The sequence below is a fragment of the Danio rerio genome, chromosome 24 (assembly GCF_052040795.2).
Source record: "Danio rerio strain M-AB ecotype USA chromosome 24, GRCz13ab, whole genome shotgun sequence".
Taxonomy (NCBI): Eukaryota; Metazoa; Chordata; class Actinopteri; order Cypriniformes; family Danionidae; genus Danio; species Danio rerio.
Genome location: NC_141044.1, coordinates 33,061,872 through 33,080,193, shown reverse-complemented (window position 1 = coordinate 33,080,193; position 18,322 = coordinate 33,061,872). Strand labels below are relative to the sequence as shown.

The following is an 18,322-nucleotide window of genomic DNA, read 5'->3' as shown; positions in this document are numbered from 1 at the left end:
TTGCGCATAAAGTTAATTGGCATTTTTGAATGGAGTCATAGCTAAAATGAAGTGATACTGTTAAGTAGAAAGTCTGAATGTGTGACTACCAAACCAACGTTAGCCCAATTGATAAATGTGTGTTAATGTTGATGATATGCTGTTTTGTGAAGACTCCTGGCTTAGAGAAAGTCTGCGCTGTGGCTGTGATGCTCTGGTGTTGATTTAGCAGCTTGTGTGAAGTCAGCTGGGCGGCTTTCATCTTTTACAGTGTTGGACTCGTGTTTCTTGCTGTGTCAGCAGCAGCACAGGCCTCCTGGTGTTTGGCTGGTAAACCTGGAGAACAGTCGCGGCACCACTGAGGAGGAAACAGACAGGAAAACGCTCTGCTGTGGGCCTGATTAACAGCTCGAGCGTGTCAGAGGACAACTTTTGCTGTAACTTGCTTTGAATGACTTTCAGTTTTAACCAAAATATATCACCATGACCATTTTGTCTGAGTAGCAGTAAGACAATGAGTATTCCTTATATTAGTTTGTGGGACACCAATGTTATTTTAGTGTAATTTTATACTATTGTCTGTGTATTAAAATGTTAATAATACGCTTATTCCATGAAAAGAGACACTATACTATTCCTAAGAAATCTTTAATGATGAATGAATGGAAAAACACAACATGCAAAACTATTTCGCTTTATATTTTTTTTATAAATCAAATTGTAATGAATGTTGTTTTACTTCTATTTTAACAAATTATATGTTGCAGTTTTCTATGTAATTCTTTGTCTGTACTTTTGGTAATTTCCTGTATGAAATTTAACAATGGTTTCGTTTTTAGTATAAGATTATTATTATTTTTTTTATTAACAACCAGTTTTAAAAACATTGTATATTTGTGGTTATCATTGTATAAAAATACAATTGACCATGTTTTAATTTAGTAAAACCATGGTTCACCTTCAAAATTATGAAAGACATGGGAAATGTCCATTTCTTTAGTAAGTTAGTCTTTAAAGGCTCACAAAACACATTTCTCATGATGCTAAAAACACTATTAGGACACATATATTTAGCTCAATATTTAAGTGAAAATTGGTTGTTTTTGCGTTGTTTAGGCAAATTCATTCTCGCGGTTTAAAGATGAATTTTGAAGCTGTATCAAGGCAATGAGATCCTTGTGTAAATTCCAGCGTGGAGATTGGCTGTCTGTACCGGCTGGTACACTGTAAAAAATGCTTTTCTTGCTTAGATTTTTTGTCTTGTTTCTAGTCTAAATATCTAAAATTTCTTATATCAAGAAGCATTTTCTAGACAAGCAAAACATATTGTCTTGTTTTGAAAAATAAAATGCCAATATTAAGTGAGTTTTTCCTTAAAACAAGCAAAATAATCTGCCAATGGGGTAAGCAAAATAATCTTGCTTTTTCTTTTGACGTAAGATTATTTTGCTTACCCCATTGGCAGATTATTTTGCTTGTTTTAAGGAAAAACTCACCTAATTTTGGCATATTAATTCTGAAAACAACACTATATGTTTTTCTTGTCTAGAAAATGCTTCTTGATTTAGGAATTTAAGATATTTGGGCTATAAACAAGACGAAAAATCTAAGTAAGAAAAGCATTTTTTGCAGTGTACAAAGTGACATCACTGAGTTTTCTTTTTATTAATTCATGAGAAAGACTTGGTTAGGTTCTCACATCTTTAGTTTGAAAAAAGTCAGAAAAGTGGGTGAGTCCAGCTTTGTTTAGGTGGGAATGTTGAGTGGCAAAAAAGGGGAAGGGTTTGCATGAAAAGGAGAGTTTCAGTTTGAGCGCTGAGGCAAAACAACACACAGGCGCAGGGAAGAAAGACAGTGACTATGTTTAGATGGACATCAGTCATCAAATTATTTTCCGAATTGTTAATTTGTCAACTTGAACTGCAGTTTGGCACTTTCACTTTCATTCAGAAACATTTCCTGCATGCCCCCCGTGACAAACGAGATATTGGATGCAAGGAACTGTTGGAAGAGTGTAGATATAGAGAAAAGTTTGATACCACATGGTAGAGATCTGTGCGGGACTAAATTTTTAATCATCTCTCATCTATATAGAATCCAGACAGCCTATAACAAGCTGTCTGTATAAACACACACCAAGCAAGTGACACACAGACAGCATCACGCTCTCTCTCATTCACACACACACACAGAGAGCATGAAGCTCTCTCTCTCATTCACACACATCCACACACACACACACACACACACACAAGCATAGACAGCAACAAACAAGCTAAACACAGCATCACACTCTCTCATTCACACACATACATATGCGTGCTCGTTCTCTCGGGAGTCTGGAGCGATATTGTTAGACCACCCGCTCTCGTTCAATTTACACCAGAGTAACCGACCAGCGACTGCTCTCGCGCTTTATTCAGAAATTTATTCTCACGCCCCAAGTAATCTAGTCGAGTCCTGCGGCTCCTGCAGGAATGCAGACCTCTACAACACGGTAAATGTGAGAAAAAAACAACAACATCTAACTTAGGTGCACTTGCTAGGTGCAAAGAACAGTATCAGGAAGCAGTGTGTATAGACTATTCTGGCACAAAATGCAGCGAAAATCCTACACGACAGTAATATTTTGATTGTGTTTACATTCGGAGAGCAACATTTACAGGGGATCTTTCAGTCCATAATATACACTGTAAACGATTTCTTGTTAAATTAACAGTAAGTTACTGGCAACAATTATCCAGTAGCTGCTGTATTTCATAAAACAGTAGCATTACTGTATTACTAATTACTTTAGTATTAGAATTACTGTAAAATGTAATACATCATTTTACTGTTTTCTTTTTATACTGTAACACCAATTACAGTAGTGATACACATACTGCAAAACTGAAAACAGTATTTTACTGTACATTTTTACCATGCAGAACTACGGTATTTTAACGTTACTTTCATTATTACTGTATAGTATTTTACAGTTATTAAATGTTATTTTATTGTATTTAACAGTGCTACTTTATAATAAGCAAAAAAGGTTCAAAAATTGCACAATTGTTATTTTAACTGTTCAAGAAATACAAGAAAAATAAAGAAACTGAAACTTTAACTTCACAATAAAAGTTTATTGTGTAAACCCTACTGAAACAGTAGCAATTATTCAATATAACACAGCAACAGAACACTAATGAAAAATTGATCAGTAAAACCAGTCAACAATTAATGCATCAAAAAGTATTACAATTTTAAAAACAGATGAAAATATTGCTACAAGACACGAAATGATAAAGGCCAAATGATGTTGTGGAAAAGAGACAGTGAAAAAGGGCAGGAGCACTTCTGATGATCCTGCAAAAACGACAAGCAAATCAATCACTGAAGTAAAAACTAATCATGCCTTAAATTATTTCATTCATTCAGAAACCAAACACCGCACTGCTGTTTTATATATATAAAACACAGTTTTTTATCGTTTTTGTTGGCAAAATACAGATTGTTGTCTATTTACAATTACACTAACGTTAATGGGGAAAAGATCAGTCAAGTCAACACTAGTCAAGTGTCCACACAGGTATGTAAAAAATAAAGTCTCATCTTAACTTAATGTCTGACTCTGTATAGCATGAATATCTGATTCCATGACCACACTAGCGCTTCCACGAATTTAAGAGGGGTGAACACAGTTCATTCTGACCTTAAGAGGCTACATATTAAAAATAAATAAATAAAATAATTAATTTAACGTGACTAATGTTAATGAAGTACTTTTAGGCTTTTAACATGTGAAAATCTACTTCTAACTTACAGACAAGATTACGTTAGAGAACATGAAAGCCATGGGTGATTTAAAAAAAAATAATGCTAATGATAAGTTACTGACATTTGGTTCGCATAAAACAAAGTAATCACTAAGCATTCATTTTTGGCAAAATCTGCCGAAAGGCACAGCAACACGATCAAATGTGTTAAAGTTGAGCAAAGAAATGAAGAGTAGTCAAGCAGTCTTTTTCATGAAATGTTTGTGATAATATTTTGCGGTCAATTCGTATTACTGTATTTCAATATGCAGTGATGGCATGTCAGTGAGCCAAATAAATATTATTACACCTCTCCAGTGACATTTCCTCAAATTAAATCATCATAACGTTACTGTGCACAGCATCAGTAAAACGTTAAGAATAATTTAAATACCAAATTTTAAAACAGTCACTGCTGATTACAAACTAACATTAAAGATAGGCTTACAGAAATCCTGAATGCATGATAATATGAAGATTTATTACTCACTGATGTCGAAGCACTTCGTCAGAGATGTAGACAGGACAGAATATGTGCCATCAAATGAGCTTTTGTGCAGTCTTTGTTGGACATCAAGGTAGTATGTTCACCCACACTGTAAAAAAAAAAATCTGTTATTTTACATGTTTTTTTCCCAGAAGCTAGGGTAATAGAGTCATTTGGTTAAGTGGTTTAAACTTATTTTATTTATTAAATACTTGCTTACCCATATATAGATGTAAAAGTAACCAAAATAAATAATTCATTAAAATGTGTGGGATACTAAGCATGTTTGGTCAACAGAGAGAAGTAAACATTTACTTTAAGCATTGATCCTAATGAATCTATTTCTGAACTACATCCAACCTCACCTCTGAAACAGCATTTTTGAGCATTTAGATCAGGGGTGCTCAACCCTGTTCCTGGAGATCTACCTTTCCGCAGAGCTTACCTGCAACCTTGATCAAGAACACCTGTCTTTATTTACCAAGTGCTCCTTCAGATACTATTTAGTTTGTTTAGTTGCGTTTGATCAGGGTTGGAGCTAAACTCTGCAGAAAGGTCGATCTCCAGGAACAGGGTTGAGCACCAATGTTTAAGACAATAAAAAATAAGACATCTAGATGATATTTTATATTCAATCATTTGTGAAATTTAAATGACTTATATTCAGTATATACATAACATAAAATTAGAACAAGAATAAAAAAAAATAATACTCTATGCCAAATAAAATACTTCAGATCTAAATAAAGCAGGTGTTTTTACCTAAAGGTTCCTTTCCTCCAGTTAGTTTAGTTGCAGATCCCTCCACATCTGTGCTTTATTTGGTTCTTGACTTAAGAGTAACTGGTGTCACATTCCAGGTCCTTCACAATCTGAGCTAGAAAGACAATATGGCAAAAGACAAGACACATTTAAATAAGTCTCAGAATAAAATATTTAAAAGGATAGTTTACTTTTCTGCCACCATTACTACATGTGTTTTAAATCCATTTAAATTTCTGTTGAACACTAAAGCAGATATTTTGAAGAATGTTAGAAACCAGAAACTATTGACATCCATATTTGAACAAAATTTCTTTAAAAAAATATATAAGTTTGTGTTCAATGGAACAAAAAAAAAATCTAACTATTTTGAAACAAGTGGAGGATGCCAAAGATGCCATTATTTTCATTTTTGGGTGAACTGTCCCTTCAATTCAAGTGTCACGCATTACTCATAAAAACTGATGTATCGCTTGAGGAAAACTAAATCAAGTACCTCCTGTGAGCAAGCAGAATCATTATGCCATTGTATTCAGCCAACTGAACCAGCCGAGGCTCGAACCAGCAACCTTCTTGCTGTGAGGTGACAGCACTACCTACTGTGCCACTGCGTCGCTACTGGAAGAAGAAGAAAAAGAGGTTGTACATGAAACTCCTCACAACAAATCTGTGAACAACTTGACATTTCAAAATCTAATCAAAATGAGGAAGACATCAACATTACCTTGAATAATCAAGTGAGGAGAGATTGGTAGCATCAGTTTTTCAGCATCAATTGCTGTAGTTGCAAAAAAGATAAATATAATAAGAGTAAAATAAGACTTAACATTTAATAATCTAAATCTATGGTACAACCATACAAATCTGTATGGGGTTCAAATAAATTTGTATACAAATCATTCCCTACACCTGAACACCAAAAATAAAATGTACAATTAATGACACAATAACGTTATACAATAAGCTCATTAACCAGTGAGAAATAGACAATTAATATGTATTATGTTAATATTAACGTTAGCTTTAAAGACATCAACTGAATTTTATTATCAGCTCAATTTAATAAAACAGTTAGACTTGTTTCATTGTGAGTTTAGTTTGAATAACTAACTTACAGTTTACAAATTTAACCATAATGATAACTTGGTCATAATGACGACATGAAGACCAGAGCTTACCTTAACGTTAGACGTTTAACTTTTCATGGTGACTTTGCCTTCATCTCAGTGTTGTGCTGAAATAGAGAATTCATTAATGCAGTTAACCCAAAGTAAAAGTTAAGTTTTTTTCAGGTAACTTAACGTTACTATGGTCAAAAACTCACTCAAGATAAACTCACTGTAATTACCTTATCTAATACCTCGCAAACACTACAAACACGGTCTGGCGTCGAATAACGTGACATAAGTACCTAACTTACAGTACAACTAAAGTAACTTGGTTAATTATTTTAAATTACACACACACACACTACACGGAAATATACACAAAACAATCCTTTAACGAACAGAATTTGACTTTTAAACACTTACCGAGGATGAATTCACTGGAAGAAAAGGCGACAGGTGGATTTCAAATTAGAAGAGCCGTTGCTTGCCTGGTGAAGGTCGAATCGAGTCGGCTCGGCTTTATGAATCGGCTCCTTAGAACAGTAAAGAGTCGAATCCGCCTAAAACCGATTCCTTTTTGTATATTATTGTAAGACACAACAATGAACCATTACTATTTCGTTATACTGCTCGGCCACACACATTTATACACATATTGCTGAATGTGCTTGTGAACACGTGTGATAAAATAATTCCCGAGCAAACGGTTCAATCCGATTCGGTGTCGTTTGTGTGCTGAACCGAACCAGTGCAAACGTGATATTGATAAAATAGTAATATTGTTTTTTTCTTCTCACTTTACCAGCGAAAATATTACATATATCTGACTTTAACAATAAGAATAAGGTTCGCTTGAAGTGTTTTGAGAATTAATATTTTTTTCTCCCAGAGTTCATTTCACACCAACAAGCAAATAATGGCGGATGAGAAAAGCCAGATCATATCATAAATATTGCGTTTAATATGTCACGAAATGAAGTTTTAACAGTTTTTCATGCGAGAATGTAGTTCTTCCAAACTCAAATCTGTGGTTGGTTTTTAGATATCATGTCTAATTTTAAGTGTGCTTTGCCGATAGGGTAGATTCTGACCTCCAGGGGTTGACGGCGCTCCATCACTCATGTATCCGGCAAACCTCATGCTTTAATCGGCCTAGACATTATTGAGACATGCCCTGTCTTCGATGACTAGATAATAAATGTGTTATGAAATAAAGTTTTAACCGTTTTTCATGCGAGAATGTAGTTGTTTTAAACTCAATTATGTGGTTTATTTATTAAGATAGTGCGTATTTTAAAATGTTGTTTTGAAAATGCGGAGATATGTGACCTCTACGGTGGCCAATATGGGCGCCCAATATTCTTGAATCTGTCTAAAGCAGGTTGGTCACTCTGACATTTAAGCTGACTTTGAAATCATTTTGTGTGTTTAACAGTCTTTGGTTACGTGAATCAATTTATTTTTGTTCCAATTTACGTTTTGGTTTAGCACAAAGTTATGTTTATTAAATATTATTTAATATTTCCATGTTGCCTTATAAAGTGCACCCAAAAATGGAAAACCAGGGGACAGTTTAATGCACTGAACAGTCTGAAGAAACTGGTTAGGTTATTTACTTCACAAAATAATTTGTCTAAAAATAAATAAACATAATAATCATAATATATAGTGTGTGTGCAGTTGTTCTTGGTCATTTGCAGTACTGTATTTAGATGCACAGTAACGGATTTTTCTCCAAAATTCATTATACAATCTACAGTAACATACTGTTAACCATGTTCACAGTATAGAAAAGTTGAAAATACATTATTTTACTGTGAAAACAACAATATATACAGTAACACACTGTGCACAGCTTATACAGTAAAAAACTGTTGAGAAATGCAGTATAATACTGTGAAAACAACAGAAATCGTTTACAGTGTAGTATTGATATTAACATACTGTAAACTTTGTAACTAAATCATTTTGACTACAGTATGTCTTGAAAAACTGAAAGAGTACTGCTGATGATACTTACTCACTTTGCCTCTGAATCAACATAAACAAAAAACACTGATCACACCCTTACCAAATCTGTACAATCAATACGAACTGGAGCCACGTCTTTTTTTTTAAAGAAGTTGAGCGGCAAATCTGGTATTCACCATTTCCAGATTCGAAAAATTCCTGGGTAAAAAATGCTCGGCGAGGCAGTGGCGCAGTAGGTAGTGCTGTCACCTCACAGCAAGAAGGTCGCTGATTCGAACCTCGGCTCAGTTGGCGTTTCTGTGTGGAGTTTGCATTTTCTCCCTGCTTTCACGTGGGTTTCGTCCGGGTGCTCCGGTTTCCCCCACAGTCCAAAGACATGCGGTACAGGTGAATTGGGTAGGCTAAATTCTCTGTAGTATATAAGTGTGTGTGAATGAGTGTGTGGATGTTTCCCAGAGATGGGTTGCGGCTGGAAGGGCATCTGCTGCATAAAAACTTGCTGGATAAGTTGGCGGTTCATTCCGCTGTGGTGACCCCGGATTAATAAAGGGACTAAGCCGACAAGAAAATGAATGAAAGAATGCTCCTTGCAAACATTTGCAAAATATTTGCTGCATGTTAGCAGACCACTGTAATCCACACTTGTGGGTCAACACGTGAGTCCAGCTGCACTCTCATGGCGGGGAATCGCATGTGCAGCACATTTATAAACACTGACGACCCATGTCTTCGAACAATTCTTCTTCTTCCACTTGTTTTAATCACTGTTGTGGCGTGCCGTCTGAACACTGTAACAGGTAAAAACAGTCTTCGAAGCTATATCATGCATATTAATGAAGCTGCACCTCATACACAATAGAGCACGCTGATTGGTTAGAGGCAAATCTATCTCTTGAATTAATGATGAAAATTCAAAGACATCACGTTGTACCTATCCATCCAGACATCCAGTCTCCAGGCTGGAATTTACACAAAAATCTCATGGCCATGGCATATCTTCAATTTTTTTTTCAAATCGGGAGAACGAATGTTTTCTAAACAATGCAAAAACAACCAGTTTTCACTTTTTTTTGTGAAATATATGTGTCTGAATAGTGTTTTTAGCCACGTGGGACACATATATGACTGTCAACTTTCATGGGCCCTTTAGGTGGCCTCCATAGATCTACGTCACATCCGTCAAAGGTGCCCCGACAGATAGGAAGATTTTACCAAATACCTCAACACATTTGCCTACCAGTATAAAATAATCTTAACCGTACATGAAGAAACCCACCGGCCAATAGTAAATAACACATTTTATAAATAATTAAAAATCAATCATTTATTTTTAAATCTGAAAAAAAGTATTTGTATTAAATTATGTCATACCAAAAGTACCAGCAATTATAGAATCTCCCATGTATAATAATAATGATAGATGTGACATGAGTGAAGATATGAAGAATTTTGTAAGTCAATGTTAGATTGCAAACATTATGCAATAGATATTTTGTGTTCATCAGAAGAAAAAAAAACAAACAAGAATTTTCATTTTTAGGTAAGCTATCCCTTTAACGCAGTACAAATGGGTATAACATGTTGTATACAGTATGTGTCCCAAATGAGACTTTAAACAGAGTAATGTCCTCCTGGTCACAGTTATCATGTTTTGTGTGTGTTATATGTTAACATGCAGACTGGCATGGTGGATCAGGAGGAGCAAGCTGGACAGGAGTTAAATGAATTAGGCGCTTGGAATATAGTCAGGACAACAACATCGTACCCCAGCCTGAGGTAAAATTAACAGCCCTGACGCAGATAGAAAATCCAGATTGAAACATTGGCCCTGCTGAATGGAACAGGACGTCTACATATCACATGTACAGTACTAGGTGAATTGTTTTTCTTTACACAGTGGTTTATGGGAGATCCTCATTTGAAAACTTTACTGCTTTGAATTTGACTTGATGATGCAGTGTGAACAATATCTGACGTGTTCATTAGCATTATGTGGTCAGTGAAGTGGACATGCCAACAACAGAACCGCCTCAGGCCTGTGCATTGAATGGAGGATTTGCCTGCAGCATGTTTCTGAAATACTCACAAAATCCAATGTGTTTTTTTAGATGTTTTTCCCAAATTATAGTACGAAGCCCCCAAGGCAACATTGAAAAAAAAATAACTAATGAAGACACGCACACAAGAAAGTCTTCATTATTATTAATATTATAATTTTTGAATGTCCCCTTGAGAGCTCCGTACTATAGGGTTTTTAAGTTGTTTTGAGAAATGGTGATTTTAATTCAAACTGTATATTTCATCTATATATCGCGAAAGAAGTGAGTTAATATTCACAACATGACTGTAATATGAAATACTCAGACATTTATTTATTTATTTATTTATTCATTTTTTAATACTTTAGTTGACGTCATTAACCCAGTTTGTCTACAGTATAAAATATGTTGTTAGCAATACCAGTGAAACTAAAGGATTCCGGGTGCATCTGCTTTTAGCCCTAGATCGTCCTAGTGCATAAATCAGTACTCTATACCTGACAAAAGTCTTGTCGCCTATGCAAGTTTTAGGAACAACACATAGTAACTTGATTTCTAGTTAATCATTTGGTATCAGAAGTGGCTTATATGAAAGGCAAAGGCCTCTAGATTATGCTTATTTTACCAAATAAAGTATGATCATGGCTTAAATAATTGTTTAATTAGGACAGAAAGATCTGACTTTGCTTAGACAAAAGTCTTGTCACTTAACAGAAATAATGTTCAGTATAGAATCTAAAGTCATGATACAGTGTAAAAATAATTAATATTGTGTGTGACTTCCATGAGCTTGGAGGACTGCATCCATACATCTCTGCAATTACTCAAATAACTTATTAATGAAGTCACTTGGCATGGCAAAGAAAGCGGTCTTGCAGGTCTTCCAGATATTCTTTGGATTCATCTTCAATGCCTCCTCAATCTTACCCCAAATATGCTCAATAATGTTTATGTCAGGTGACTGGGCTGGCCAATCCTGGAGCACCTTGACTTTCTTTGCTTTCAGGAACTTTGATGTGGAGGCTGAAGTATGAGAAGGAGCGCTATCCTGCTGAAGAATTTGCTCTCTCCCATGGTTTATAATGTAATGGGCAGCTCAAATGTCTTGAAACCTCAGGCTGTTGATGTTGCCATCCACTCTGCAGATCTCTCACACCTCCACACTGGATGTAACCCCAAACCATGATTTGTTTTTTCTTCACCCAACTTGACTGATTTCTATGAGATGCAGCTCAACAGATGATTCCTCTGAAAAATCTACCTTCTGCCACTTTTCCAAATGATCAACTAGAAGTCAAGGTAATATTTGTTACTCTTACAACTGGAATCAATGACAAGACTCTTTTCAGGTAGTGAATAGTGTACACAAACACAGGCACTGATAAAGCCTTCTAGTTTTGATTACAGCACATTGTCCGTTAATTTTTGGCCTTTTATTTTACACAAAAAAATGCAGGGTTCCACACAATTCCTTCATGTTGACCTACACTAATTGTAATTTTTGCAATATTACATATTTGGTGCCTCATAAAGTCTATAAAATCTACAGTTATAGCCTGTATTAATTTTAGAGGATACTCTGGAGTCTGGAAGAGCAGAATTATTTTACTGTGTTTTGCTAGATACAGACAAGCTGTAAAATTCATTCAATTATTAACATTCATATTGGCTTAGTCCCTTTATTATTCTGGGTTCGCCACAGCGGAATGAACCCCCAACTTTTCTAGCACATTTTTTACGCAGTGGATGCCCTTCCATCTCTGGGAAACAGCTGGAAAAAAACATGTATAATAAATTTATATTGAAAAAGTGATGAGTTTATTTTTATTTAAAAAACTGAGTACATTTTGCATAATAATAAAAACTAAGTCAACTTAACAGTTCCAAGTTACAATGGGTTTACTTACATTATTTTTGTAAAGACAACTTATTTCTTTTAAGGCAATTAGTTTACTTGCTTTAAATAACTAATCACTTTTGACACTGTTAGCAGTTAAGTGGACTGATCATAATACAAATAAGTTGTCTCAAAAAATGCTTAAGAATTGTGTTGTTTCAGCTGATTTTGAATAAGTAATCTGAACAAGCAGCAAATAATTATATATATTTGAGTGTACACTGGATTCCACAATTTATTGTGTTGGGGGGAGCATGAAGTAATTAAGTTTACTTAGTTTTTACAAATTTATAGATTGAGGATAAAACAATTAAGTTGTCCTCAAAAAACTCAGTAATTGAGTTGCTGCAGCTCATTTTAAATAAGTAGTTTGAAGGAACAGCAAACATATCTTTTGAGTAAACAGCGGTGAGCATTCTATTGACAGATCTACTCAAGAAGATGAAAGAAAATAAAAAATACTGGTCTTAAATGATGGCAGTGACTAATTTTTGTCTTAACTTTCTCATGTTGATGGTTTTTGTTAATTCAGTCATTTGCTGAATCACTTACTGAACACCAGTGAATGTTTTCGGCTCCTGAATGACTCCAGCATGATTTTTTTTTCTGTGTCTGTGGTTTTGCGAGAGCCGTTCGTTCTGATGTAACGTCTGCAGCTTTAGGTGTGTCTGACCATTATTGCTGATATATAGGCACACGCCGCACACTCTGTGGAATCCCTCTCCTCTAAAATATTCCATTTCTTTCTTACTAAAAGACTGATTAGTATCTAGATTCAATTCGCTGGTCAAATTAGACTATAAAACAAATCCAACTGAATATTCATAGCAGAGTTCTGTTTTGCTTTGTTTCTTCTGTAAATCATTACACTGCTGTTTTCCCCTTGGCAACAATTCACCCGGTTCAACTGAATGTTGAAACTTCCTCTTGCAAAAAAAAAAAAAAAGTTTCTGTTCCTTTAACTTGATGTTATGTCTTTATAGCCTCCTGCTAAGATGAGTTATTTCAATTCACATCACTAAACAATAGACTACCCAGTTGAAGCTGTAGCTGGCACTGACTTCAGAAGAAAGGTTTGTGTTAAAGAGTAATGCCCTTTTTACGAGTCTCATTTGTCTTTTATTAAATTTTAATAAATGCACGGGTAACACTTTACAATAAGGTTCATTAGTTAATGCATTTACTAACATGAACTAATCATTGACAACACTTGTACAGCATTTATTAATCATAATTGAACATTTACTAATGCATTATTAACATCCAACGCCATGCTTGTCAACATTAATGCACCATGATTTAACATGAACTTACAATGAACTACTGTTTTTTTCATTAACTAACATTAACTAACATGAACAATTACAGTAGTAAATGTATTGTTCATTGTTTGTTCATGTTAGTAAATGCATTAATTAACATTAACTAATGAACCTTATTGTAAAGTGTGACCAATGCACATATACCACACGCAGAACTGGGTAGAGTACTTATGAATTGTAATCAGTTACTGACTACAAATTACTAGACATAATTTGTAATCAGCAATATCTTAGATATAATGTAACCTTCCTAAATTTGGATTATTTATATTACTTTTTTACTCTCAGTTACTTATTACAAATTACTTGACAAAATTTGTAATCAGCAATGTGTCTTGGATTGCACATTAAGGTAATGTAACCTTTCAACATTTGTATTACTTTTAGATTATTTTTTTACTCTCAGTGATCACAAATTACTTGACAAGAATGATAATCAGTAATGTAATGTCTTAGATTACACATTTATGGTAATATAACTGGCCTACTTTTAGATTACATTTAGATTACTTTTTACTGTCAGTTACTGATTATAAATTATTTGACAAATTTGTAATCAGTAACGTAATGTCTTGGATTGCACATTCATGGTAATCCTGCATTTCTGGATTACATTTAGAATACTTTAACTATCAGTTACTGATTACAAATTACTTGACAAAATTTGTAATCAGCAATGTAATGTCTTAGATTACAGATTCATGGTAATGTAACCTGTCTATTTTTGGATTACATTTAGATTACTTTTACTATCAGTTACTGATTACAAATTACTTTTGTAAATTTGTAAAAAAAATATGTAATATTGTAAAAAATATTACAAATTATTTGTAATCAGCAATGTAATTTCTTGGATTGCACATTTATGGTAATATAACCTTTCAACATTTGTATTACATTTAGATTATTTTTTACTCTCAGTGATCACAAATTACTTGACAAAAATGAGAATCAGTAATGTAATAGATTACACATTTATGTTAATGTAACCGGCCTACTTTTAGATTACATTTAGATTACTTTTTCTATCAGTTACTGAGTATAAATTACTTGACAAAATTGTAATCAGCAATGTAATGTCTTGGATTGCACATTAATGGTAATGTAACTTTTCAACATTTGGATTATATTTAGATTATTGTTTTACTCTCAGTGATCACAAATTACTTGACAAGAATGATAATCAGTAATGTAACGTCTTAGATTACACATTTATTGTAATGTAACCAGCCTACGTTTAGATTACATTTTGTTTGCTAACCCTTATTTTATGTCATGTAGGATATGTATGTATGAAAATGTATGATCATATGCATTCTTTAAGGGATAGTTTACCCCAAAATGAATATGTACTCACAATTTACAAGTAGCTCTAAACCTTTTAAGAGTCTTTCTTTACTTGGTAAACAGTAAAGATATTTTAAAGAATGTTGGAAACCTGTAACCATTGACATCCAAATATATATATATATATATATATATATATATATATATATATATATATATATATATATATATATATATATATATATATATATATATATATATATATATATATTTTTTTTTTTTTTTTTTCCCTCTATGCATGGCAATGGTCATTGTAAATCAAAATACCTTCATTTATAATAATAATAATTTATTAAAGGAATCATTCTTCAAAATACCTTCTTTTGTGTACAGCATAAGAAAGAAAGTTTTGGGAGAACTATTCCTTTAACTATTCCTGTTTTTTTACTGCTTTTGACTTAGATGCATTTTAGCTTTCTTATTTATCTGTTCAACTAAACTTCTCTCTAAGCATCCAGTAGCCTTCCTTTTGCCATAGGTTTCACACATAAACAAGTGTCATTGTGTTTCTATCTTCTTTAGAGCAGTTAACAGAGGATCACAGATGAGGATCCTCCCTTGCTGATCTGGCTGTATTGAGAGAGGCAGGTGGACCAGGACTGAATGGGCAGCTCTTCTGGGCTCAGCGATTGGCACGATCAGCTTTTGAGGACACAGCAGGTAGAAGATCCCAAAGAGTCTTGGCTTCTTGAGTCATAAGTTCTCCTTTACCTGGTTTAGACACTCTAGAAATTGAGTTTGAAGGAACAATCATGACTTAACACTTTTTTTTTTTGTATTTTGAAGTACTCTGAGGTATTTCTGTCTTCTTAAAAAAACAAAAAAACAACTGAGGTAGCATATGCTACACAAGCTGTTAAACATTCCAGCACATATGATATTACATACTGTACATAGTTGAACACATTAGTTATGTATTTCATTGTACACTTTTCAAATAAAGGTTTCAAAAGAGTATTATTATTATTATTATTATCATTATTATTATTATTTTGCAGCAGTGCTATGAAGAACAATTTGAACGGCCTAATGCACTTTAAAAGTAACATGTTAAAATTCCTGTAACATTTTCTGCTATAAAGTACAATTAAAACCAAAACAGGCTCATTGAAAATATGTGCCCAGGGCTACATTTTTAAGAAATGAAAAATATGTACCCTGTATTATGTTTTCTTGTGTTTTTTGTTTTCAAATGTCTACTAGAGGCCGCTGTGTGCATTTTTGAACCGCCAACTTATCCAGCTCATACACTCATTCACTCACATACACTACGGACAATTTTAGCTTACCCAATATACCTGAACCAAATGTCTTTGGACTTGTGGGGGAAACTGGAGCACCAAGAGGAAACCCATGCGAACACGGGGAGAACATGCAAACTCCACACAGAAATGACAACTGACCCAGCCTAGTTGTAATAACTCACTTCTAATAACTGATTTATTTTATCTTTGCCATCATGACAGTAAATAATTTTTTGACTAGATATTTTTCAGGACACTTCTATACAGCTTAAAGTGACATTTAAAGGCTTAACTAGGTTAATTAGGTTAACAGGTTAGGGTAATTAGGCAAGTTCTGTCCTTAAAACGTTTTTTTTTTTTTTTGCTTTTATTTTAGTCGAAGATAAAACAAATAAGACTTTCTACAGAAGAAAAAATATTATCAGACACACTGTGAAAATTTCCTTGCTCGGTTGAACATAATTTAGGAAATATATATATAAAAAAAACAATTCAAACGGGGGCTAATAATATATATATATATATATATATATATATATATATATATATATATATATATATATATAAATATATATATATTATATATTATAAAATTGCCATGTTTAAGGTTGGATTTCTTTCAAAAACAAGTGATCTTCACTGCCTGATAGACAAACTATATAAAGTGGGTCTCAGACCAGACAAGAAGCACTGCATTAAATTCCATTTGCCCTCGTCATTTTTTTTAACTTTGTATTGACAATGAAAAATATAACATTATAATAATAATACTACCTAATAATACAATACATCTTGTCAGGATGCTTTCTAAAGGATCATGTGACACGAAAAACTAAAAAATTCAGCTTTGATTAAATTACATGCGTGAGGAACAACTGATGGTGGCCATAGCAAAGGCAAACGGCAGAGGATCAGAAACACATTTAAATCGTTAAAGGAAGAAGCATGCGTCACATTTTTAACATGGTTTTGGATACAATATGAGAACAGACCCATAAAGATTTAACCTAAGAGATAAAGTACAAGCATTAAGCTATAATAGATAAGTGATTACAAGCCGTGTATTGCAATAACAGCTTGCAACACATTGCTAAATGCATATTTTGCAAACTACAGAAAACAAGGCAACAATTTTAAGTATGTCATGAACATACTTAAAACATGTTATGATCTGGAGGAAGAAGAAACTGGTCCCTATGTCCCTGTCAAAGTCTGACAAAGTCCTATACATGATGATCTCTGCTGCTCCTTCCTTTAGCAAACGCCTGACGAATCCTGCATTGCAGCATAGGTTTTTGTATCAAAAATCAGAAAAATGACAGGAACAAACACAGCACTAGGTTGGCTATAATGTGGTATTGTTGTGAAAAAGAAACTTTAACCCTTTTTTCCCCACAACTGAATCTCCATTTGTCAGTGATTATCATCCTTATGTAAGGACCAGTCTCTTGATCCCCCATGCTTTGCTAGTGTATGAAGGAAAAGGCATGTTCACGTTTAACTGGATCCAGTACTACAAATATGGTGATGTATCAACGTCGACACATTCAGGCAAAAGATCCGAACTCAACACAATTCATTTTTCGACTCTTGAGTAGAGGATTTCACTAAAGAATCAATAGTTTTAAACACAATGCACTTTCAGATTTAAACCTCAGCTGGATGTTTTCATTAACTTAGTGTTAATGCATGAAAGCTCATGTTTAAAAGCCCATAATAAGGGCTCTTTATTTTATTGTGACTCATTGAGAGCAAGATACATTTTAAATACACACCGACCCCAAACATTGAACCACTACTGTATTTGTATTCAGTGCAGCTGTTATATTTACTTCCTTGGCTTGTGGCGCACGATTAGAGACCTGCGACCCTTGTGACTTTAGCTGTCTCTATGGTGTGTTCCTCTTTGTTGATCATCCGGTGCTCTTGCCCAGCTGACAGCCCCTATATACACTCATCAAGCCCTATCAGATGTCTGCCTCAGTTCCTCCAGGGTCTTCAGGATATTGATTTCTGCTGTGGTCTCGATGCACACGAATCAATATTTTCACAAAGCTTGGTCATTTAAATCATTTCGTCCAGATATTAGTAAAGGACCATTTGTTTTTCTTTCAATTTGCTGGGAAATTGTGTGTGTAATTGAAATATTTACTGTACTGAAATGATTTGACTTGAAGGTCGCAGAAAACTCTATTTAATGCAAAATTTACATTTTACATTTGTGGTATGATATTAATTATTAAGAAAGATCACAATTTTATTAATTTTACTGTTATTTATTTTATTAAAAGCTGAAATTAAGACTGTACAAAAATTAAATTCAACATTTTAGTGGAATTTAAAATCATAAATACAAAGTACTCCGATTAAT

At 33.8% G+C, this 18,322-nt stretch overlaps 1 long non-coding RNA gene across 1 annotated transcript; it reads right to left on the bottom strand.

Annotated features, from left to right (window-relative positions):
• Nucleotides 1–3,080: 3,080 nt before the first annotated feature.
• LOC147838077 (uncharacterized) lies at nucleotides 3,081–7,262 on the bottom strand. Its single transcript, XR_015525154.1, has 7 exons — nucleotides 6,555–7,262; nucleotides 6,201–6,256; nucleotides 5,747–5,800; nucleotides 5,519–5,640; nucleotides 5,023–5,137; nucleotides 4,264–4,369; nucleotides 3,081–3,324 (listed from the first exon to the last, which is right to left on the bottom strand). It is a non-coding gene; the product is annotated as an uncharacterized LOC147838077 (long non-coding RNA).
• Between the last annotated feature and the right edge of the window lie 11,060 nt (nucleotides 7,263–18,322).